Below are 25,739 nucleotides of genomic sequence, written 5' to 3' on the forward strand. Positions count from 1 at the left end.
TTCCAGTTTTCCCACAGTCCTCTTAAGCTATCTTCCTGTTTTTTAATAATTTTTTTTTTCCTTTTGGTTTTCTTATTGGTTGATTTTTTCTACCCTGTCTTCTAATTCACTGATCCGGTCCTCAGCTTCCTCTACTCTGCTCTGTAGTCCTTCTTTATGTGTTCTTCATTTCTCCTTGGTGGTTTTTAATTTCCAACTGGTTGATTTTCAAAATTTCTATATCTTTACTCATGGTGCTCATGTCCTTACACATGCTGTTGAGCTTCCTCAAGATCACGACTCTGAATTTAGTTCTGTTAACTTGCTTAATGGTTTGACATTTATCTCATCTTTGGTAGAGATCTCTTGTTCTTTCATTTGGCTTTTTTTCCTGTGTTTCACCATTTTGGCTATCACAGTGGGCTTTGAAGCCTGCCAAATTTTCCCTGTGGGTTATGCTGTTTTGCTGTTTCTGGTTTTCTCTACTGGGTTCGCATGAGCCTGGGTGGGCCCACATTAAACACCGCTTTCAAGTCTTACGTTCCTGGGTAGATTTATAAGCCCAGGAAACGTTCAGTTATCCTCTAGCTTTTTCCTGGTGTCTAGTAGTCTCAGTTACTTAGTGCCTTGGAATGTAGCCCTGGTGTTCGCCCATTTTCCCTGGTTATATGGTGTTGTCCTGCTGTTCTTCTGTTGCTTTTTTCCTAGGATTTGTCTTTATTTTAGTTGTAATTCCTGTTTTGTCTTGGGGGATTGTCTGCATGGCTTCTATTCAGTCCGCCTCCTTCTTCATATCCACTAAGCCAATCTTGTGTGCAGCTGGGTCACACAGGCTTTTCTGGTGTCCTCGAACACTGCAGGTCATGCAGGTAACTGGATCACACAGTCCCTCTGGGGACCTGGCTCTATGCCTATTTTATGTGCTGCTGGGTCTCACATTCCTCTCTGGTCCTTCAGTACCCCACAGGCCCTGTGGGTAAGTAGATTGTGCAGTCCCTCCTGGGTGGCACAGGCCTCTCTGGTGCTTCAGCACTTCACAGGCCCAGTGGGAAACTGGATGGCACAGTCCCTGCTAGGTTGAGCAGGCCTCTCTGGTGCTTCAGCACCCGACAGGTCCCATGGGTAACTAGATTACATAGTCCCTGTTGGGTGGCACAGGCCTCTCTGGTGCCCCTGCCCCCTGCAGTTCCCACGGGTGGGAAGCTAGCTCACACCAGTCTCTCTGGGGCTAGGGCTTCCCACTGCATTTGTGAGCTACTGGACTGCACAGGCCTCTGTGGAGCCCCAGGTCCCGCTGCTTGGTGGCTGGGGTGTGCTGCTGCCCCGTGGAGCTCAACTCCTGCTCAGCTTTTGCTGTAGTTTGTGGGGATGGGTTTCATCTGCTGGTCTGTGCTTTTTTAAAATTATTTAATTTTTTTTTTGCCTGGGGATGGATTTCTGCTCCCTAACCTTTGTTGCTAGGGGTATATCTTGACTCAGGTTGGGCTGCTACTGTGGGGGATGATGCTGGTCTCTAGGCTGTCTTTGGCTTCTGCGGCCAGCACCTTTGGAGCTCTGCTACTGTGCACTGCCCTTTGTTGACAAGGTGTCCACTGGTTTGATGGTGCCAGGTATGCTGGTGGGCTCAGGTTGCTGGGCCCTAGCCACTCCCACTGCCTCCTCCCAGGGAAGACCTGGGATGTTCCAAAATGGTGGGACCTCCTGGAGGAGCAGGAAGAAATGCCCTGAAGGGCCGCTTATTGTGGTAGCCAGCTGCTCCATCCACAGCACAGGAACCTTCTGCTCTGCGTCTCTGCACTGCTAGGGTTTGGTTGTCCACCTTCGAGTCCACTCACACGCTCTCACACATTTGCTCACTCTCTCACACACTCACCCTCCCTCTGGCCCTGCCTGCTGCCATCTTCTCAAGATGACCTCTTGATCTTCCTCCTGATTTTTATCCACCGTACCTGGGTGTGAGACCAGCCCTTCCACATCTCTGCTCCTCCTACTAGTTTTGATGTGGCTTTTCCTTTAATTTCATAGTTGTAGGACTAACATTCAGTGCAATTACAGGAAGTTCTGAATGATGATTGTTTTGTAGTTTAATTGTAATTTTGATGTGGTTGTGGGAGGAGGCAAGTACCGAGTTTACCTATGTCACCATCTTGACTGAAGCCCCTCATATTTATTTTGCTAAAAGGCGAAAGAAAAACCCTGAAGTCCTCACATCTTTTTTTTTTTTTAATAAAACGGTCTCCCCATTGACTAGGATGCAGTTCATGTTCTGGTCTCCACCAACTTGTCCAACCTTTTATTGTGCTACTCTCCCCAGCTCTTCTGGTGCCCATCAAAACCATCACAACCTTAGTTCCAAGGCATCAAAATTCCTCCCCTCTCTCTGGCTTTTGTACACCTGCTGCCTATTTTTGGAGGGCTTTTCACTCCCTGTTCTTATGGTTTCTCCTTTCATAACTTTCAGGGCAGAGCTTAAATGCCATCTCCTCCTTCCTAATCACATAATTTACACTCTCTTCTTTTCCTGCACAGGTTTCACTCCAGATTTGATTATTTTCTCATTTCTTCATCATCTGTCTCCTAGACTAGATTACAAGCTCCCAGGGCAGGGTGGAGAGTGTTCTGCAGGACTCTACCTGTCTCCCCAGCGCCTGACACATTTATTGGCACATGGTGAGGGCTCAGTAAACTGAATGTTGAGTGAATGAATGAGTAGCTACCTGTGGCTGCCATCAGTGTTTTTCGGAGAGATGTAAAGCCCTCTGGATGGTGGCTCTGGACTTAGATGGGCCTCCTTTCACTCCCACTCCTGCTTGTTATTAAGGGTAACCACGAGGTTCCGCAGTGGGGGGCAAAACAGAGTATGTTCTGTATGGACCGCTTTGAAGGGCTGCAGGTTAGTGGGGCCACCTTTGCTAGCCTTTCTTTGTTATTCTCAAGTCCCCTGCCCTGGGTGAGGCAGCAGGCAATGACTCATGACTGGTCACTGGTCTCCAAAGCTGCAGCTCAAAGGAGGAGGGCCCTGGGAGCCAGCAGTCCTCACCAGGCCAGTATAGGCCCTACGGGGAAGCGCTCGCCACCGCCACCCCACAGTCACCTTCTCGGTGCACTCGCGCCTTGCAGGCAGCGTCACCGCTCCCGAAACGGCCCCGTGGGCGCGCAGTATGCATGGGGCTCGCCTCCAACCCTCTGCCCTACCAGCCCCCAAGTGCTCGCCCAGCACAGCTGCCCCTACAGGCCCCGCCCCAGGCCAGCGGAGTCCGCCCCTGCGCGCGCTCCCTCCCCTTCCCGCCCCCACAAGCGCGCCCCTCCCCTCGCTTCCCTCTTGCGCCCTACATCTCCAGCTGGCTGAGGGGGCTCAGTCGACAGCCACCACTGCTGCTACTGCTACTGCCGCAGCGCAGCCACCTCGGTCTCTGTGCTGGTAGGGGCCGCCGCCCGGACAGCTACGCTGCCTAGCATCCCCAGGCAGTAAGCCCGCTTACTCCCCGCGAGTGCGTGTATGTGTGCCTCCCGGTTTTCGTCCTGCAGATCCGCTGCCCTCTGGCCCCGCCTCTGCGGCTGCCATCCCTCAGGTCTGCCGAGCCTTCTAGGGCCGGCTACCTGCAGCTTCTGGCCCGGCCGCCAGTCTGGGGGGATGGGGCTGGGGGCGCAATGAGCTGCAGGCTGCGGGACCTTCACAGCAGGGCGGGGGGAGGAGCTCTCTTCTGGTGCAGGCTTCGGCCTCCCTAGGGCTTTCGCCTAGGTAGTGGGAGGTGGTGGGCATTGGGGATGGGGAACAACTGGGGAGGGAGTGGATGAAGGTAGGGGGAGCCTGAAGGAAAGGGGAGATCTCCGCATTCTCTTCTGCGGAATGATGGGGAGGGAGATGGGAACAAACGGGGCTCTTGGTTTTCTCACCCGGGATTTTGGGCAGTGGGGGTGGGGCGAGTTAGGGGCACTTCTTGTTTTTTTTCAGCAAGGGTAGTTAGTAGCGTACCTGGGCAGCGGGTGAAGTGAAGTGTGGGGGGGTCTCACCTTAGTTTTCTAATCCAGGATGGTGGGGATTAGGGAGGTAGTGAAGGGGGACCTGCTTTGGTTCTCCCAAGGAGGATGGTGGGGGTGGGGATTCCAGGGAGTGGAGGTAAGGGGCTGTCCTTGGTTTTCTCCTACAGGGTGCTGGAGGGTTGGAGGAGAGAGGGGTGTGCTGGGAGAATGGGGAGGGAGAGCGAGAGCCCACTTTGCTTCTATCTAAGGGATGGGGGATGATTGTGTTGGCGAAAGGGGGTGTGGAGAATGGTGGATTTCAACTCCAGTGTTGAACCTAGACAAGCAAGAGGAAGGTTCTGTCATGTGGGTTGAGCCTTAGAAGGTGGATTTTCAGAATTGCAGGGTGTGACCTTTCCGTGTTTTGAAATCCCTATAAGGTGTCCTCTGTTCTAGGCTCTGGGAGAGTGTCTTCTGCTTTCGAAGTTTCTCTTTCCTTTCCATTCCTTGTGGCCTCTTATAAACTAGGACTAGGTGGACTTGTGGAAATCAGCAAACGAAGCCTGTGTGTGGTTTGGGTTCAGTGCTATATTATTTTCTGCATTTGGGACTGTGCAAGTTTCTCGAGTTAGATTTTGCCCTTTACAATAAAAACCTTGTATCAGGGAGACCCCTTGGGAAAATAATAGAATAGGGTTTATTAGGGGACTCCAGGTTTGGATTTTGAAATTCCTGAGGGGCAAGAGATATGTCGTAGAATTTTTGCTTGGCTTTAAGAAGAGGTAAAAACAGAATAAATGTCCAGTGTCTTTGCAGGAAGTCCTCTGTGTTCATTTAAATCATTTCATCTGGATTATCTGAGCCCCTTTTGATTTAAATTTGGAATAGATCCAGTTTTCCTAATTGGAGCCATGATTTTGTAATTGTAATTCTTCCCTGGGTTATCAAATCTATGGCAAGCTTATAGAGCAGCAGAAATAATTTTTTTCCATTATTTTGGTTAAGACAGTTTTAATGTAAGTTTTATGTTGTTCCTTGGAAATGTGAACATTTGCAGAATAACATAAATTTAAATTATGGCCCCCTTGGAATTGTGTAAAGCCTTTCCTTCCCCACTTCGTATTCTCTGGGAACATTCTTTACACTGAAGAAGCAAGGGCTTCTGGGATGGTAACTTTGCCTTTGGAAACTCTTGCTCTTATTTGCTAAAGACCTTTAATGTGGTGAGGCTATATACTGCTTTCCCATTTTGGTTACATAAGGTTCAAATCTAGTCTTTACATTCAGTTTTTTGTAACATTTTAAGAGCAAATACAATCTCTATGCAACAGGAAATTGGTCAGATATACCATGATTTGTACAAACCACCTCCCAATATTAACATAGTCTAATACTACCATATAGGTTCTGTAGCCATATCGTATTTTTTAAATTCTAAGCTACCATTGACATAGTGAGTAAAAAACTCAATATGTTTGTTTGTTTTTTTAACCAAGTCTAGATTTTTTAGTGAAACATTTAAAAATATGTGTAAGATTTAAATTGGTAAAATTTTCTCTTGTATGATACTAATGTATAAGTGTCAAACTAATGCATAACTGAAATAAGATAATTACTTATTTACTGGAAATACTAACCTGAAAATGTTTAAGTAGAAATAGAGATTTGGGTCTCAAAAATTAATGCAAATACATTTATATAAACACTATTATATACACCATTTTTAATGTTAATGTGATAGGAATTCTATGCATAGGCAACAATCTAAAATAGTACAGTTAACCTTGAACAGCACAGGTTTGAACTTCAAGGGTACACTTATAAGGTGATTTTTTTCAGTAAATACCTATACTGCTTTCCATCTGCCCTTGGGCGTCTGCAGTTATAGAGTTCTGACTGTATGCATTGGTCTACACCATTTTGTACAAGTGACTTGAACATGCACAGATTTGAGTATCTGGGGGGCGGCATCCTGGTACCACACCCCTGAAGATACCCAGGAACAGCCTTTGGGGAGTCAAAAGTTATACATGGACTTTTTGCCTGCAGAATTTAAGTCTGATTGTTTTCTCTTTCATGAATAGAATGCTGAGAGATTTAAAATCTTTTAACAAGAGAAGCATGTTGATGGGTGGTAGGCCTCAAGTTTCTGTAGACAAAAAGTATAAATGGAGTGTCTTACCCAGCATTTTGAGAACCTGTTGTTTGCCCTGTGGGACTGGAGGGAAAAAAGATGACATTTCAAAAATTAATATGTATATTTCTGAATAGCCTTAAAGATTTTGTTAACATCCATTTTAAAAGTAATTTGTAAATCAAGATTTTGTGTAAGAAATTGCCCCATACCCCTAAAGTTTTGACATTAAAAAAAAGAAAATCAACAGTTTGGTGAAGCAATGGAAGCTAACCTTTTGAGACTGATCCAGTTTTTCTGCCCTCCACTACCAGATTCCCTTCTTTCCCCACACCCCTCCCTTTTTCCCCTCTGGTGCCAGTAATATTGGCTTTTATAACCTTGGGGGAGTTGAACAAATGTTGGCACTTGCTTGAACTTATCTCTTTGGTTGCTTTCCCTAACTTTTGCTTACAAAATTTTTTTTGGTAATTGAATTTTTCAGTTGTTGAGATTTGGCATAATAGGGAAGTCGACTGTAATTATTTTCTCTTAAAAGAGCTTTCCTTTCAGCCCCTGTTAGATGACAGCAAATAACATTTTTGTTTGTTTGTTTGTTTGTTTGTTTTGCTTTTTTTTTTTTTTTACAATGGACTCCTTAAGCAGAATATATGACTATTCATTTATTCAACAAATACTTACTGAGTTACCGCCTTTGTTGGAGGCTCTGTGCTAGGTGCAGGGGTGCATAGTGGATAAAAAATGGCTTCTGCCTTCTGGTGCTATTAAATGAATTTGTTGTGAATAATTAAGAGTTCTCCAGTCTTTTGGACATTAACATGGCACTTTATATACATTAAATATGCTTTAGTCATGCAAAGAGTGGAGTCATTTCTTTCCAGAGAATTGTTCACTGTATGAATTTTTTCACCTCCCCAACTAAGACCTACTTTTCATTTTGGGTAATAATATGTATTTTTTGTCTTTTTCTTTACTGATTTTAGAGAGAGTAAATGAGAGGGAGAGACAGAGAGAAACATCGATGAGACAGAACATGGACTGGCCGCCTCAGGCATACCCCCCACTGGGGATCAGGCCTACAACCTGGGCATGTGTCCTGACTGAGAATCGAATCAGTGACCTCTTGGTGCATGGGTCAATGCTCAACCACTGAGCCACACAGGCTGGACAATAATATGTTTTTAAGTCTTCTTAAGGTCTATGTTCTTTTTATTTTATTTATTTTATCCTCACCTGAGTACATTTTTTCATTTTTTGTTAAGATAGAGTGGGAGGGAGAGAGAGAGAGAAACATCGATGTGAAAGGGACTCATCGAGCTGCTGCCTCCCGCCCAACCCAACCAGGGCTGAGGACAAACTGCAACCGAGGTACGTGCCCTTAGCGGAAACCGAACCCGGGTCTCTCTGGACTGTAGGCTGAGGCTCTAACCGCTAGGCCAAGCTGGCCAGGGCAGGTCTATGATCTTTTTAAAAAGATAAACTTGATTTAAAATAAAGAGGACATAGCAGAATTCTTTTTTTTTTTTATCCTCACCCGAGGACATTTTTCCATTTTTTGTTCAGGTAGAGTGGGAGGGAGAGAGAGGAACAGAGAGAGAGAGAAACATCGACGTGAAAGGAAGACATCCAGTGGCTGCCACCCGCACAACCCAACCAGGGCCGGGGACAAACTGCAACCGAGGTACGTGCCCTTAGCGGGAACTGAACCCGGGTCTCTCAGGACCACAGGCCGACGCTCTAACCGCTGAGCCAAACCGGCCAGGGCCATAGCAGAATTCTTGATATTGAATTTCAGCATTTTATATTCCTGTGTAGAGTAATGAGAAGATGGCCAGCACTCCTTCCTGTGACTTAAAGCATTTTCTGACAGTACATTGGGCCAAAATTTTATTTTTCTGTGATCAACTTTGAATTATGGATAATAAAGGATTATTATTGGTGGAGCCCAGAAGAGTGGCTAATACTAAATAATAGCTCCAGTAAACCTTTGCCCTCCTGAATGGCTACCTCCTGAAGTCTTTAAGAATTCCCCTTTTTGCAAAGCGAGCTGGATCAGTGGTTTCTAACTGGGGCAGTTTTGCCCCCAGGAAACTTTGAACATTGTCCGGAGACATTTTTGGCTGTTACAACTTGGCACTTGGCATGCCTCTGAGAGGCCAAAAAATGCTGCTTTAACATTCTGTAGCACACAGGGCAGGCTCCACTCCCTCACCCCAACAAAAAGTGATCTAAATTAAAAAAGTCAGTGCTGAGGTTGATATAATTTCCTCTACAAAATGTAATAACATGTAACTTCAGGAGAGAACAATGACAGTGTCTTGATGTGACTTGAGTAGTTTGCTGAGCCCACTTTACTAGTATTAAAAGTGACTGGTTCTCATGTATGGACCTGAGTAATTAAAAGACCAATAACAGCTACCATTGATAATAATTACTCTGTGCCAGGTACTTGTATGCATGGCATATTCTCTTCATTTTATAAGTGAGGAACCAGGTTCAGAATGGTAAAGTAACTTGCCTTAGACATCAAAAGATTGGAAGTAGACATCAAAAGATTGTTTATTTCTCAGAAGTTCATGGTTCACAATGTCATACTGTCTTCCTTGTGCATGCTCTGTTCAAAATCTTATTCAACAAAATTAAAATGACTACATGTCATCTATGCCATTGAGCTTGCTTGATAGTAATTAAAACCATAAATGCTAAATTTGATCATACTTGGAATAAGTAGCAAGGAGTAGGGAGAGAAGGGGAACCAATATTACTTGAAGGCCTACTATAATTCTAGAAAATACATGAGTTGAATTTATAACCATTATGTAATATTATACTCACAGCAACTCTGCAGAGTAGTTATGCACGTTTTATAGATAAGATTAGTGAAGTAACTTGTCTAAGATTGCACAAGTAATAAGCAGCAGAGTTGGGATTTGAACTTAAGTCCCTTGACTAAGCCACTGTCCCCTGCTGCTTGATCTACAACTTCAGGTTGGTGAAGGGGGTGAGCTGAGAAGTAGACCACAGAGACATGAGTAACCAGTCCTATAAAAAGTAATTTTAGAGGTAACATGTTGTAGATGTTGGATTACATTCATGAAGAGAATGGAGAAGTGAATAGCTGTATCTTCCTTAACTGATGTGAACTGAGTGCAACATGGAATTAGTTTTGGAGATCTATCCAAACTAAGCCTGTCATTGTTATTTTGGAGAACTTAATTTTCTGTCTTACTTGAAATTTTGGAACACTTTTTGATAATCATAAAACTGGAAGTTACTGAATTGTGTTTAGATAATTTCTGCAGCTTACCCTCTACCTTCCCTTGGGACTGTCATATAGAACTTTGTAATGACAACATTTGGTTTTGTCATCTTTTTACGCAATTTAAACATTTGTTTTTTCTTCTATGGAAGTTGTTTTTATAAAAAACATCATCAAACGCATGCTTGTGTTTTTCATATGGGAGTGTTTTGTTTTGACAGCTAAATATTTTAACTTTTGATGTGTTGTGTTTTAGAGCATAAAAAGAGGAAAATTAGCAAATAGCCATTAGCAGTCATATTTTATCTGGCAAGCTTCTTTTTATGGGGGTAGAAGAAGAACCTTGTGTTTCATTTCATTTACTTTAAATCAGAAAGGGATTTTAACCATGATTCTCAAGGGCCAGGATGCTGGGGGAAAAATAAGAAATGTTATTTAGATAAAATGTACATTTTGATTTTCACTTAGGACTGTGAACCATAGATTTTGGTTGTAATATTAATATCCTGATTCTGATTACAGCGATCAGCCACTTGGGTAACCAACCCAACACTCATTGTGATACTGCCTGATTTTGTGCCCCCTCCAACTTTCAGAATAGACTTGAGAGATCTGATCAAACTTGTAATAACACTCTAATCCTTTTGAAGTCTAATTTTTTAATGATAAGAGTGGTATTTTTTCACTGTAAGGAAATTCTGAAAATACATAAAAGTCTAAAGAAAATAAAAATCGGTCATAATCCACCACCCAGAAATTAGTGACTATTGTTTTATATTTCTTTCTAAAATGCAGTGGTTTTTTAAAATGGTGGATTCAAGTCCTTTGCAGAATGTCCAACATATAATGTAGTCTAAGTTATTTTTTTAAACTTTACCAAAATATTTTCTGAATTATTGTTGCATTGCAAATAGAACTCATGGTCAAAAGGAGTGAAATGAAAAAGCTGCCAGGGGCCTTGGCTGGTTTGGCTCGGTGGTTAGAGTGTTGGCCTGAGGACCAGAGAGTCCTGGGTTCGGTTCCTACTAAGGGCACGTACCTCGGTTGCAGTTTGTCCCTGCCCCAGTTGGGGTTGTGTGGATGGCAACCACCTGAGTGTGTCTGTCTCACATCGATGTTTCTCTCTCTCTCTCTTCCCCTCTCTCTCCATCCTGCTCTATCTGAAGATAAATGCAAAAATGTCCTCGGGTGAGGATAAAAGAAAAAAAGAAAGAAAAAGTTGCCAGGGAGCTGGAGAACTTTCCTGTGACCTCTTCATGTAATCCCCTAAAAATTTCTCCTCCTCCAGCTTTATTGATAGAATTTCAATGCTAGAAAGGCCTGTTGGCACCCACCCCCTTCATTTTACAGATGAGGGAAAGGAGGCTCAAAAAGGTCAAGCACCTGCTCCAAGGTCATATAATGTGTTAATGTCTGAGTTCTAGTTTGAAGTTGTAGGCCCTCCATAGTAGGTAAGTTTTTATTTTCTAGTTACAAACTTCTCACAGTCAAGAACTTTCTGTTAGCCTGTCCCTCAAAACAGCACGCTTTTATGGTGGAACTATATTAACTATACTAAAGGATATCAAAAAGGCCAAGTATTTCCTAATTTCAGAAAATAATCAAAACAGTTATGAGTAGTACATGAAATTTTCATATAATCTGCTTTATTGATATTGAAGATTAGTGATGAGGAACATCTTTTGTGCATCTGGCCCTCAGTTCAATTTTCCCTGGCTTATGGGGCAAATACCAAGGCATATCAAACAAGTCTATAGTTAGAGGAATGAAAAGCAACTTTATATGAATCTTTACACATGGAGCCTGGAAGATCACAATTAGAACAAAATTATTTGTTTCATTTTTACAATGAGATGTATGTTAAAACTATGGGAAAGAAATGTTAAAGATTGCATCTTCTTCTAAATTTAGGTAGGAAGTTAAGAAATTGTAGCAAATGCTGGCAGTGTGGCATCATTAACATACACATAATTGTTTGAATTTGGCACTAAAACTCCTAGAAGAAAATGTAGGCATCAAAATCTCAGACATCACATGTAGCAGAATATTCATTGATACATTGCCTAGGGCAAGAGAAACAAAGGAAAAATTAATAAATGGGACTACATCAAAGTAAAAAGTTTCTGCATGGCAAAAGAAACCAGCATCAAAATGAAAGGGAATCCACTATATGGGAGAACATATTTGCCAATGATACATCTTATAGGACGTTAATCTCCAAAATATGTAAAGTAGTCATATAACTCAACAAAAAGAAGACAATCAATCCAATTAGAAAATGGGCAGAGGACCTGTATAGACACTTCTCCAAACAGAATGTACACAGGGCCAAGAGCCATATGAAAAAAAGCTCAGTGTAACTAATCGTCAAGAGTGATGAAATTAAAACTACAATGAGGTATCACCTCACACCTACCAGAATGGGTACCATCAACAAATCAACAAACGAGTGCTGGTGAGGATGTGGAGAAAAGGGGACTCTAGTACAGTACTAGTGGGAATGCAGACTGGTGTAGCCACCATGGAAAACAATATGGTGTTTCCTCAAGAAATTAAAAATTGAACTGCCATTTGACCTAGAGATCTCACTTTTAGGTATGTAGCCTAAGAAACCTGAAACACCAATCGGAAAGAATATATGGCCCCCCATGTTCATAGCAGCACTATTTAAAATAGCTAAGATCTGGAAACAGCTCAAGTGTCCATCAATAGAGGAGTGGATAAAAAAGCTGTGGTACATTTACACAGTGGAATACTATGCAGCTGTAAAAAAAGAAGGCTCTCTTACCCTTTGAGACAGCATGGAGAGTATTATGCTAAGTGAAATAAGCCAGTCAGAGAAAGACAAGTGTCACATGATCTCACTTATATGTGGAATCTAATAAACAAAACATACTGATGAACAAAATAGATCTACAGACATGGAAGCACGGAACAGACTGATGAATCTCAGAGAGAATGTGGAGGGGTTGGGAAGAGAGTAACTTATATCCATATATGCATAACCAATGGACACAGACAAAAGTGTGATGAAGGCATGAGGGGGCAGGAGTTGGGTGGAGAGGGTCGTTGGGGTAAAAGGGGAACATCTATAATACTTTCAACAACACTTTCCCTGCCCTCTTCATCTCTCTCTGTAGCTGTGTGGCTCACTATTTATGTCTCCTTTGCCTGTGTGACTGTTTCACACGTAGAGTGACTCTTTTTTTCAGTCCAACTGATAGCCCACTTTCCTTTTGTCTTGCTGTCAGTGTATCCACATTAGCATATTCATGTGCCACTGTGTCCCCTTTACCTCATTTACCATTATTACAGTTATCCCAACCTGGACTGGACCAGGTCCTTTTTTTCAGCCTAGGATAGTCAGGGGAGCTGCTGTCTGGAGCAAGTGTGGGCTGAGTAGAGCTGGTGTCACTCAATGCAGAAATATCACTGATAGAACAGAATAAAACAAAATACGTTGAGAGATGACATAGGCCTCATATACAGAGTGGAGAAAAAGTAGATTTATAGTTGTGAGTACACACACAGAATTTTTTCTTGTATTATTTATTAGTGATTGTGTTATTTTCCATATGAGCAACTGTAAACCTTTTACCCATCTATATGTAAACCTGTGAACACAAAATCACCCCTTCTTTATAGCCAGGGCCCCAGCAAATGCTAAAGGTTTGTGAAATAATGCATATAAATACTTAGTGCTAAGGGCTTACTATTTGAACAGATGAGGAAATTTTACCCTTGCCTAGGGCTGTGTTCTTAAGTAGTATTTGCTCCTGTTTCTCATTTTTGCCTGTTAATGAGTGTGTGCATTGTCAGTGAGCAAACAGGTCTTCCAAGCTTCCTGTAGCACACTGTGTGTCTTTTAGAAAATGGGTTTTATTCTGTATTTGAACAATGAGATTTGATTGTACTTTATTTTTGAACTACTATAGGTAGAAATGCGCAGATAGGAGATACTAGTGTACTGTTTTCTTTCATGCAGTGAAACCTAGAAAAAGAAAAGAACAATCAAAATAAGTCTTTGTGGTCAGCAATGTACTGCTTGTAGAATTTATATTTTATTTACCCACATTAAACACTCTGGGTTATATATATTCCAAGACAAAATGATCCATTCATACTCTAATCACAAAATTTGTAGTACAGTTGTCCCTCGCCACTTCGTGCTTTGACTTCCGCGGCTTCACTCTATTGTGTTTTTTTTCAAATATATTCATTAAAAAATTGATCAAGGCAGTGAAAATGATACAGTGCACGCTCGGTTGTCTGAGTCAATTATACACCCATGTAGTACAATTAAAATTAAAATTACTGTAAGTATGGACTGTAGGCCTATGTATTCAAGCACCCCAGGAATCCGTCAACGCCAAGTGCAACAGCTAGAGTCCGGAAGGGATTAACCACGATAAATGAGGGACGGTTGTATTCACAAAGTTTTACATATACTTTTCAGTACTAAGGAAATGATAGCTGAGGATGCTGAGATTTTATCATTAAGGTTGTTTTGACAAGGATGATATGAAAGTAAATTTCTATGCTGAATTAATTAGTAAGATTTGTCATTCACTTTCACTCTTAGAGTGTAGATAAGGCTGCTTGACTCCTGTCAAGTTTAAAAATGTGTGCTTTATGCCATTGGCCATTGTGGCTCAGTTGGTTGAGCATAGTCCTGTGCAACAAAGGGTAGTGCACCAAAGGGTTGCTGGTTTGATTCCTGGTCAGGGCACATGCCCAGGTTGCAGTTCAGTCCAATTAGGATGGGTCAGAGTGTTGTTTGCGGTTGGCAACCAATTAGTGTTTCTCACATAGATGTCCCTCTCTCTCCCTCTCTCTCCCTCCCCCCCCTCTAAAATCAATAAAAACATATATTTTTTAAAATGTGTGCTTTATTAGGAAGACATTAAGGATTGGTCTTTCAGTTACTGTCAGATCTAGCTTTACATATCATTCTTGCTTGTGAAACTGATGGTTGGCATTACTCAGTGTGGCCTCTCATGTGGTCAGGTGAACTGAAGTAACCAGGTGTCCACCCTTCTCCCAGGTTTCTTAGAGACTAAAGAGTACACATAGACAGACACACAAAGATAAACGCACATGAATTATTAAGTCTCAAAAATTCTGTATCACGAAACCATAGTAGTAGATTTAGACATCTAAATTAATAAAAAAAAAATTCAAGTTTCTAAGAAATTCCCTGTAAAAATGGTAGTTTAAATACTTGAAATGATAAAGTTCTCAGCCAGATAGCTTCTGGGTACTAAGGAGACACTGTAAGTTCCTTGTCAAAGATTCTACATCTCCAGATGCCAGTGTCAATTCAAGTTTTCAGATCCTAGCACCATTTCCTTCTAGGCCATAAGAAGTTCTGCCTTTTTCTTTTTTTTTTTGCATGTTCAAAATGTTTATAAACCAAAATTGAATTTGGTTGTTAGACAACTTGTATTGTTACTAAAAGTCTCTTGAGTTTTAAAGCCAAAAACAAAAGTGATGATGGTCATGCATTTAGGATTTGCTGTTGGAATATTATTTCAAATGCTGGCTGCAGGTAAACAATTCTTTATTTCATGTGCTGCTAAGCATGTCCATACTTCAGCTTGGCTTAAGGTTTTACACACAGCCTTGCTTTTCACCTGCCTCATTAATGGGTACCCTAAAAAGAGAAGGTTGATATTTAGAAATACTGTACTAAACCAGCTTGAGAAATAAACATGTACATGAAAGGGTAGAACAATGTACTTTAAAAGAGTCAGCACTCCATTAACCACTATGCTGTATACCTGAAACTCTGCCTCTTTTTAAGTAAGGAACAAGGAAGTTTTCCATTATAGTAAGTACACTTAACTGTGCTAAGAAAAGAAATCAAATAGCTAAGCTAGTAGGTGGTGAAAGTTTATACTTGTATCAACAGCAGCAATTTTCAAACTTTTTCATCTCATGGCACACATAAACTACTAAAATTCTGTGGCACACCAAAAATATATTTTTTGTCGATCTGACAAAACAATGGGTATAATTTTGATTCATTCATACCAGATGGCTATTTTGTTAATAATTTTTAAAAAAATATTTCTTCTTTATTGATTTTAGAGAGAGAGGAAGGGGGAGAGAGAGAGAGACAAAAACATCGATGAGAGAGAACATCAATTGGCCACCTCCTGCATGCCCCCTACTGGAGATCAGGCCCACAACTTGGGCATGTGCCTTGACTGGGAATTGAACCAGTGACCTCTTGGTGCATGGGTCAATGCTCAACCAGTGAGCCACACTGGCCAGGCTGTGAATCATTTTTAAAATTTTATTTGGCAGTCTAAGGGAAAGGAACTCAGTTCCCCTGACTAAATAATCAGGTATTGCATGTTTTAAAAATTCTTGTGGCATACCAGTTGAAAATCCCTGATCTATAGCAGTCTGCCTTTGTTAGAGCCACTTTTTAAAATATCCACTCCCCCCCTTTATTAAGGAATAATTAACAAATGTAATTGTATATATTTAAACGGTACAACATGAGGATTTGATATACTTATACATTGTAGAATGTTAATATCAAGTTTATTGAGTATCATTTACATAAAATAAACTGCATTTACTTAAGGCATATAATTCGCTGAGTTTTGGCAGATGGATATACCCATGAAACTACTGTCATAATCAGGATGTAGAATATTTTTATTACCCCTACAAAAGTTTCCTTAGGCCCCATTTATAGTATATTCTTCCCTCTGCCCATGTTCCCAGGCAACCACTGAACTGCTTTTGTGTGAGATCCGCTTTCTAAACTTAGATATGAAATTTTGTGGATCCTTCTCTTTCCAAAGACCATATTTATATCCAAATGCAATTTTCTTTTCTATGTTTAAGATAAAATAAGACTGTCTGGTTTTCTAAAGATGAGTACTTAAGAAATTTTCCTGCAAATAAACTATAGCATCCTTATTAAATAGCCTCATTACATACTTGGATCGAAAGGACATTACATCCACCAGAGAAACAACTCTGATAAAATGGAAAAGTGGTGTATATTCTTCTGAAATAGTTATAGTGAGGTGTCAAATTCCTCAAGAACAGGGAAAATATAATAATTTTAATTTTATTTCATGTTTATCTTTAAAGTAAAAATGAAAATGAGAATAAATATTATATATATGTATATATATAATATCCAGCTAATGTATGTGTATTTTTATTACTCAGGAATAGTCCAATCCCTTGAGCTTTGCAAAATATTTCAAACAGATTCAGAGGGAATTTTCTGTCCATTGGTCTATCATCTTTATATACTTACACAAGAAGCAAGCTTTTACTAAATTCAGTATTACTTTCCCATTGATGTATTCAATTGAATAAACAATTATTAGACAATTTAAGAGCTTTACTATTACCCCCTCCTCGTTCACCTTCTCTAGAGAGAGAGGAAGGGACAGGGAAAGAGAGATAGAAACAATGATGAGAAAGAACATTGATTGGCCACCTCCTGCATGCCCCCCACTGGGGATTAGGCCCACAACCTGGGCATGTGCCCTGACTGGGAATCGAACCAGTGACCTCTTTGTGCATGGGTCCACACTCAGCCACTGAGCCATACCGGCCAAGCTATAAAGCCATTTTAAAACAAAACAAAAGTTTATGAAAGCAGAAAATATTCAAAAAAGAATAACTTATTTCAAATGTCCCAAAAAGAAAAAAAAAGAAAGAAAATAAAGGGGACAATGACAATATGCTCAACAACAAATGGTTCTTTTTCCTATTTTTTAAAAATACAAAATACAAGCAAAGGATACACGTACTTAAAACAGAGCCCAGGAGCAGACATGCAATCCTGGAAAGCCTTCAATAAAAGACAACAGGAGTTGTTTTTTTCTTTGTCTATGCAGGTACACACAGAGACTTGGGACATGTAAAAATTAAGTATCACAAAAGACTATCACACAAGTCTACCAGTGCATGTTGCATTAATAATTCATGAACATGGTCAAGAAAATCATGTTCACTTCAACCCCATTTCATTTAAATTTAAAAAAATTTAGTGATACAACTGTTTTTATGAACATGTCTAGACTGAGTCATCAACACACTGACTAAATTCCCCATGTCAGATATTGTCTCAGATGCCATTTTTTTACTTTCTGTTTTGTGATTCAATAATTTCTTCAGATTCCTTTCATGTTTGGAGCCAAGGTGGAGGTTTTAGAGTTGTGAATGGTTGGTTTACGGATAATCAATGTCAAATTTGTTTGCAGAGCTATGTTATAGATAGTATTTGAAACCACAAATTAGTAAAGAGAAATGAATGCTTTACATTATAATATCCATATGAAACATTTTTTACAAAGATAAAGCAATTAAAATTGTCTTGAGGGCCCTGACCGGTTTGGCTCAGCAGTTAGAGCATTGGCCCAAAGACCTAAAGAGTTGTGGGTTCGATTCCCCATCGAGGGCACATAGCTGGGATGCAGGTTCAATCCCTGGCCTCAGTTGGGGTCATGTGGGAGGCAACCAATCAATGTGTCTCTCTCACATCGATGTTTCTCTCCCTGCCTTCCTTCCACTCTCTCTAAAATATAATAAAATAAAATTGTCTTGAGATAAGCTGATTTATTGCTCCTCAGAATGTATTGTAAAAGATTTAAAAAACACCTTCAAGATTTGTCAAAATCTGTAGAATTCCCAACATAAAGAGTGAACTCTAATGTAAACTGTGAAGTTTAGTTAATTATATATCAATATTGGCTTATCAGTTGTTACAAATAAACTACAGTAATGCAAGTTGTTAATAATTGAGGAAACTGGAAGGGGATGTTGATTGGATGGAAACTGTCTTTCCACTCAATTTTTCTGTAACCCTAAAACTGCTAAAAATTTATTAGTAAAAAACAACCCCTTTGCACATTTGGGATTCATAAATGCAAAGAATATATCAGGCACTTTTTATTATTAACTTATTGATGAAAGTACAATGTTTTTTTTAAGTACTATTAAAATAAAAGAAGTGCTTCTTGAGTGACATAACTTTGTATCATGGTTCCCCTGAAAAGTGAAAGTATGAGCTTCTGAAAGAGCTGCCCAGTACTGCTAACCACCATCTGGTTGCACAGTACTTACTGAACCAGTCATTGTGAGTATTGGGTTTGGACTTTGCCACCATTGGGCCTTCTGCCATCTTTGCAGTGGAGGACTGGATCTCCAGACTTGACAAATCCCCTGACCTACAACCCAGTGAGCCCTTTCTATCCTTGCATTTGTGGTGTCACTAGCAATTGTGACAGTTGGTGGGCTCATGCTGACTCTTGAAGCTAATATCCAGGTCACAGTTTGATTGCTTTGGACCAAAGGCTATTGCAGGGCTTGTAGAAGCACTGACCTCTGACACCAGAACTTCCATGCAGTTACCCAGTGTGGCCAGCCAGATCTACACTAAACCTGTTTGAAAAGATTAGATTTTTAAAGGTCTTACTGTAAATGGTTTCTCTATATTGGAACTGGGTGATTATTAGAGCAACTACAGGTATGTGTTACTTTCTAGAATTGGCTGTGAAACAGAACATTCCATGGTAGGCAATAATAAGGGAGGGGAAAGAGGGTGGGAGATTGGGTTTGAGAGGGACATTGATACCGAGGGAGATAAGTAAATATTATGGTGATGTTAAAGTTGTTGGAAGAGAAAAAACTGACAAGGCATTGAGAGTTAGAATGTAAATTAGGATGCTCATTCAAGGAATGGATATTTTGGGCACATGGTTGTCCATGAAATGTGTCCATCAGATCTTTAATTAGACCCAGGATGAAAAACTTAATTATTTGAAAAAATACCAATAAAGGAGGGGGTTGGTAATAGGCTTCACCTCTTTAACTTATTAATTTTTTTTTTTAATCCTCATCCAAGGATATATTTTTTTTTTTTTTTACTGATTTTAGAGAGAGTGAGAGAGAAAGAGACATCAGTTGGTTGTCTCCTGTATGCCCCTTGACTGGGGATCAAACCCGCAACCTGAGTAAGTGCCCTGACTGATAATTGAACCTACCACCTTTCAGTGCATGGGACAATGCTACACCCAACTGAGCCACACAAGTGTGGGCATTAACATTTATTTTGTAAGGAGAGTGGAAAATGGTGGCAGAGTGAATAGAAGCTACACAGACCATCTCCAAGGACCAAACTGGAATTACAACTAAAATGAAGACAAATCATCAGGAAAAAACTGAAAAGCAGCTGGAGAGAACTTGTACAACCAGGGACAGAAAGAGGATGCCAAATCAAGGCTGGTAGGAACTATGGAGGTGCATAAGGGTGGGTGCAGACAGCAGTGGAGAGCTGTATTAGCTGTATGTGCTTTCTGTTAAGAAAGTGGGGGTTCTAAAAAGCACCAAATAAGCTACATCTACTCATCTTGGGCTCCAGCAGAGGGAGAATGGACTGGAATGGAACTGTGTGGAGAGAGCCCAGAGCTCCTGGCTGAGGAGAAGGGTGGAGAGGAGGGCACCGGTAGTTTTGTGCTGAATCACTCCCTCACAGGACAGTAGCCACATTAATCAAAGAGCCCCTTTCCATAACCTTAGTGAGAAGCAACAGCCCCTCTCACAGGAATTCAACACCAACAGGCCAGGCCAGAGAAATCCAAATTGAGGCTCATTAACACCAAATCTGATATCAAGCAAGTATCCCACCCGCTGGAAATCCTTTTACACATGAGGGATTTTACATTCAGCTGAGGGCTAAAAATTGAGGCTACTTAAGTAACTGTGACTAATAGCCTCCAGGCAAATGGCTAGAGGATAACTGAACCTTTCCTTGGCTTGCAAATCTACCCAGGAAAGTAAGACTTGACAATGGTGTTTAATATGGGAGCCACAACCCAGTAGAGGAAGCCACAACCAGAAGAACACCAACACCAACAGGGAAAAACTGGCAGGCTCCAAAACCCACTGAGACAGCCACAATGGTGAAACAAAGAAAAAAATCCCAATGAAAGAACAAGATAATTCTACAGGAGAAGAAATAAATGACATGGAATTAAGCAAAATATCAGAGTCAGAGTTTAGAGTAATGATTACGAGGAAGCTCAAAAACAAGAGTAAAGATATAGAGATATTGAAAACCAACCAATTGGAAATGAAGAAGGACATAGTAGAAATAAAGAACACATTAGAAGGAATAACCAGCAGAGTAGAGGAAACTGAGAACCAGATCAGTGAATTAGAAAACAGGATAGGAAAAATCACCCAATCAGAGAAGCAAAAAGAAAACACAATTGAAAAACAGGAAGACAGCTTAAGAACAGTGGGACAACATGAAACATAACAACTCCGCATCATAGGAGTGCCAGAAGAAGAAAATGAGCAAGGGTTTTAGAATACATTTGAAGAAATAGTGACAGAAAACTTTCCTAGCTTGATGAAAGTAAAAGGCATACAAGTTCAAGAAGCACAGAGAGCCCCAAATAAGAAGAACCCAAACAGGACCACACCAAGATACATAATAATTAAAATGCTAAAAATAAAAGACAAAGAGAGAATCTTAAATGCAGCAAGAGATAAGCAACCGGTTAACTACGAAGGAACCACCCTAAGGCTCTCAGCTGACTTCTCAACAGAAACTACAGGCCAGAAGGGAATGGTATGAAGTAATCAAGGTCATGAAAAATGAGCAACTGAATCTAAGACTACTCTATTCAGCAAGGCTATCACTCAGAATAGAAGGTGAAATAAAGACCTTCACATACAAAAAAAAAAAAAAAAAAAAAAAGGCTAAGGGAATATATTAGCACCAAATGAGCACTGCAAGAAATGTTAAAAGGACTGCTGTAATAAGCAGAAGACATAGGAAGAGAAACTTAACCATAATGAACAAAAATGGCAATAAATTAGTACATATGAATAATAACATTATGTGAATGGATTCATCTCTCAGATCAAAAGACACAGAGTAGCTGATTGGATAAGAAAGCATGAATCATATACATATTGTTTACAAGAGACCCACCTCACAACAAAAGACTCAAATAGGTTGAAAGTGAAGGTATGGAAAAAATCTTCCAAGCAAACGGAAAGGGGAAAAAAGCTGTGGTAGCAATACTCATATCTGATAAAATAGACTTCAAAACGAAGGCCATAACTAGAGACAAAGTAGGCGACTACATCATATTGAAAGAATCTGTCCAATAGGAGGATATAACCTTGGTAAACATATATGCACCCAACATAGGAGCACCAAAATACAGTAAAAAACTTACGAAGGACTTCAAAGGAGAAATTAACAGCAGTACAATCATAGCAGAAGAATTCAATACTCTGCTCAAATTACTGAATAGAGCCTCTAGACAAAATATTAACAAGGAAACAGTGACTGTAAATGATGCACTAGATCAAATGGATTTCATAGATATCTACGGAGAATTACACCCCAAAACTGCAGAGTTCAAATTCTTGTCAAGTGCACATGGGACATTCTCAAAGATAGACCACATGTTTGGACACAAACTAAGTCTCCACAAGTTCAAGAATATTGAAATCATATCAAGCAACTTCTCAGATCACAATGGCAAGAAACTAGAAATTAGTTACAGCACGAACATGTAAACACATGGAGGCTAAATAGTATGTTATTAAACAACAAATGGGTTACCAAGGAGATCAATGAAGAAATTAAAATTTTCATGGAAAACAATGAAAATGAACATGCAACAACACCAAATTTATGGGATGCAGCAAAAACAGTCATGAGTGGGAAGTTGATAGCACTACAGGCCTACTTCAAGAATCAAGAAAATTTTCTAATTGATTTCTAACCCTACAACTAAAGAAAACCCAGAGCAAGTAGAGGGAAAGGAATAGTAAGGGTCAGAGCTGAAATAAACTACATAGAAACAAAAAACACAATTCAAAATATCTATGAAACAGCCTGGCCGGTGTGGCTCACTGGTTGAGCATCGCCTAATGCACAATAAGGTCACTGGTTTGATTTCTGATCAGGACACATGCCCAGGTTGTGGGCCAAACCCCCAGTAGGGGTCATGCAGGAGGCTGTCAATTGATATTCTCTCTCACTGATGTTTCTATATTTATCTCCCTCTCCTTTTTTCTTGCTCTAAAAATAAATTTAAAAAAATTTATAAAACAAATAGCTGATTCCTTGAAAAGATAAACAGGACTGATGGACCCTTTGCCAGATTCACCAAGAAACAAAAAGAGAAGACCCAAGTAAACAATCAGAAATGAAAGAGGAGAAGTAACAACTGACACCACAGAAATACAAAGGATCATTAAAACATACAACAAACAATTATATACCAACAAATTGGACAATCAAGGTGAAATGGACAAATTTCTAGAAACACACAGTCTCCCAAAACTGAACTGGTAAGAGATAAAAAACTTGAACAGACCAATAACAATTAGGGAAATTGAAGATGTAATCAATAAACTCCCAGCAAACAAAAGCCTGGGCCTAGACAGCTTCACGGGGGAGTTTTACTGAACACTCAAAGAGGATCTAACACCCATTCTCCTCAAACTATTCCCAAAAATCCAAGAAGAAGGAAGACTTCCAAATGCATTTTATGAGTCTAGCATGATTCTAATTCCAAAACCAGATAAAGACACTACAAGGAAAGAACATTACAGACCAATATCCCTGATGAACTTAGATGCCGAAATCCTTAACAAAATATTAGCAAATTGGATCCAGCAATACATCAAAAAATTATTCACCATGACCCAGTGGGATTCATCCCAGGGATGCAAGGGTCGTACAATATTCACAAATAAATAAATGTGATACACCACATAAACAAAATGAAAGATAAAAACCATATGATCATATAAATAGATACTGAAAAACCATTCGACAATATCCAGCACCCATTTCTGATTAACACACTCAGCAATGTAGGAATAGAGGAATCATATCTCGATATAATAAAGGCCATATATAAAAATACCTACAGCCAACATCATACTCAATGGGTAAAAACTAAAAGCATTTCTCTTAACAAAAGGAATAAGACTGGGTTGCCCACTTCCGCCACTCTTATTTAACATAGTCCTGGAAGTCTTAGCCATAGCAATTAGACATGAAGGAAAAATAAAAGGGATCCAAATTGGAAAGGAGAAAGAGAAACTGTCATTATTTGCAGATGACATAATATTGTACAAAAAAAAAACAATAAAGGCTTTATAAAAAATCAGAGTCTAGCTGGTGTGGCTCAGTGGTTGAGTATTGACCCATGCACCGAGAGGTCAGTTTTGTTTCCTGGTGAAGACACATGCCCAGGTTGTGGACCCGATCCCCAGTAGAGGCATGCAAGAGGCCACTAATCGATGTTCTCTCTCATAGATGTTTCTATCTCTCTCTCCCTCTCACTTCCTCTCTTCCTAAAATCAATAAAGAAAAAAATTTAAACAAAATATCCATTAGAGCTAATAAATGAATTTGGCAAAGTAGCAGGATGCAAAATTAACATCAAGAAATTGACAACATTCTTATACACCAATAATGAAGTCACAGAAAAAGAAACTAAAAAACAATCCCATTTACCATTGCAGCAATAAAAGCTAAGATACCTAGGAATAAACTTAACCAAAGAAGTAAAGGACCTATTCTCAGAAAGCTACAGGACATTGAAAAGAGAAATAGAGGAAGATATAAAAAAAACAGGGGAAGCATATACCTTGTATACCTTGTTACTGGGTTGGAAAAATTAACATCATTAAAATGGCCTTACTACCCAAAGCAATCTATAGATTCAATGCACTTTCCATTAAAATACCAACAACACATTTCACAGAACTAGAACAAATATCCCAAAAGTTTATATGGAACTGAAAAGATCCCGAATAGCCAGAGAAATCTTGAAAAAGAAGGACAAAGTAGGTGGAATCACAATACCGAATATCAGGTTATACTACAAAGTCATTGTATTCAAAACAGCCAGGTACTGGCACAAGAACTGACATATAGATCAATGGAACAAAACAGAGAACCCAAAAATTGCCCCAAGACATTATGCTTAATTAATATTTGACAAAGTTGGCAAGAACATACAATGGAGTAAAGACAACCTCTTTAATAAATGGTGTTGGGGAAATTGGACAACTACCTGCAAAAAAATATAGACCACCCATTTACACCATACACAAGAATAAAGTGAAAATGGTTAAAAGACTTAAATGTGACTCATGAATCCATAAAAATCCTAGAAAAATGTAGGCAATAAAATTTCAGACATCATACGCAGTAGACTTTTCACTGATACAACACCTAAGGCAAAAGAAACAACCATCAAAATGGAAAGGGAACCCGCTATATGGGAGAGCATAACTGCCAACGATACATCAGATAAGGGGTTAATTTCCAAAATCTATAGAGTACTCATAGAACTCAAACAAAAAATCCAGTTAAAAAATTGGCAGAAGACCTAAACAGACACCTCCAAATAGGACATACAAATGGCCAAGAGACATATGAAAAAATGCTCAACATCACTAATCATCAGAGAGATATACATTAAAACAACTATGAGGGATCACCTCACACATGCCAGAATGGCTGCCATCAACAAATCATCAAACAACAAGTGCTTGCAAGGGTGTGGAGAAAAGGAGACTGTAGTACACTGCTGGTGGGAATGCAGACTGGTGCAGCCACTATAGAAAATAATATGGTGTTTCCTCAAAAATTTAAGAATTGAACTTCCATTTGACCCAGTGATCCTACTTTTAGGAATACATCCTAAGAATCCTGAAATACCAATCAGAAAGAACATATGTACCCCTATGTTCATAGCAGCACTATTTAATAATAGCTGAAAAGAAATAAGAAAAAAAATTATTTTGTATATCAGAAATAATTGTTTACGTATGGATTTGTTCTGTATTCATTGTTACACCTCGTATTAGACAAGTTTTTATGTATTTTCTCTGCCTGCCTGATTGACTATAGTGTATGTTTGTTCCTATGTCTGTTAGAAGAGGCAAATTTTAATAGGGCGATGGAGAAGGAGACAAGACAGGAAACCTTTCTCTAGAGGTACAATCCCCGAAGGAGGCTGAGGATTCCAGTTCAGTTGCCAAGATCACAGGTTACTTTGTGCCAGTGGTGAACCAAATAGTGGCATATCCAGTGCATTCCTATTGTCACCTTCACTCTCAATACCAATTCTGCAACTGGCTTGATTATACAGCAATTTCTGTCCATTGTAGCAAAGGCAAAATTATCACTCTGGCCAAATCATAATGTACAGACAGGCTTAGTCAGTCGTGAGGCCTAGCATAGTCATGCTCCTCCTATCAGTGAAGCTGCTGGAAATAGTTGGCTGGTCTGGAAGGTGTAATGGCAATAGCATACAAGGCCAGGTATGTGACAACATCCTCTTGTCCTTGTGCTCACCCAACTGCTTCTCACAGACC

At 40.0% G+C, this 25,739-nt stretch overlaps 1 protein-coding gene across 2 annotated transcripts in view; it reads left to right on the forward strand.

Moving 5' to 3' along the window:
• The first annotated feature begins 3,324 nt into the window (after nt 1–3,324).
• Nucleotides 3,325–25,739, forward strand: part of FHL1 (four and a half LIM domains 1) — a 98,278-nt gene continuing 75,863 nt past the window's right edge. The window contains exon 1 of one of the 2 annotated variants that reach the window (XM_036271530.1): nt 3,325–3,476. The gene's annotated coding sequence lies outside the window, so the exon portion shown is untranslated. The remainder of the gene's footprint in view (nt 3,477–25,739) is intronic. The other variant, XM_036271528.1, reaches the window with a different exon arrangement.

The sequence above is a fragment of the Molossus molossus genome, unplaced genomic scaffold, assembly GCF_014108415.1.
Source record: "Molossus molossus isolate mMolMol1 unplaced genomic scaffold, mMolMol1.p scaffold_m16_p_2, whole genome shotgun sequence".
Classification (NCBI taxonomy): domain Eukaryota; kingdom Metazoa; phylum Chordata; class Mammalia; order Chiroptera; family Molossidae; genus Molossus; species Molossus molossus.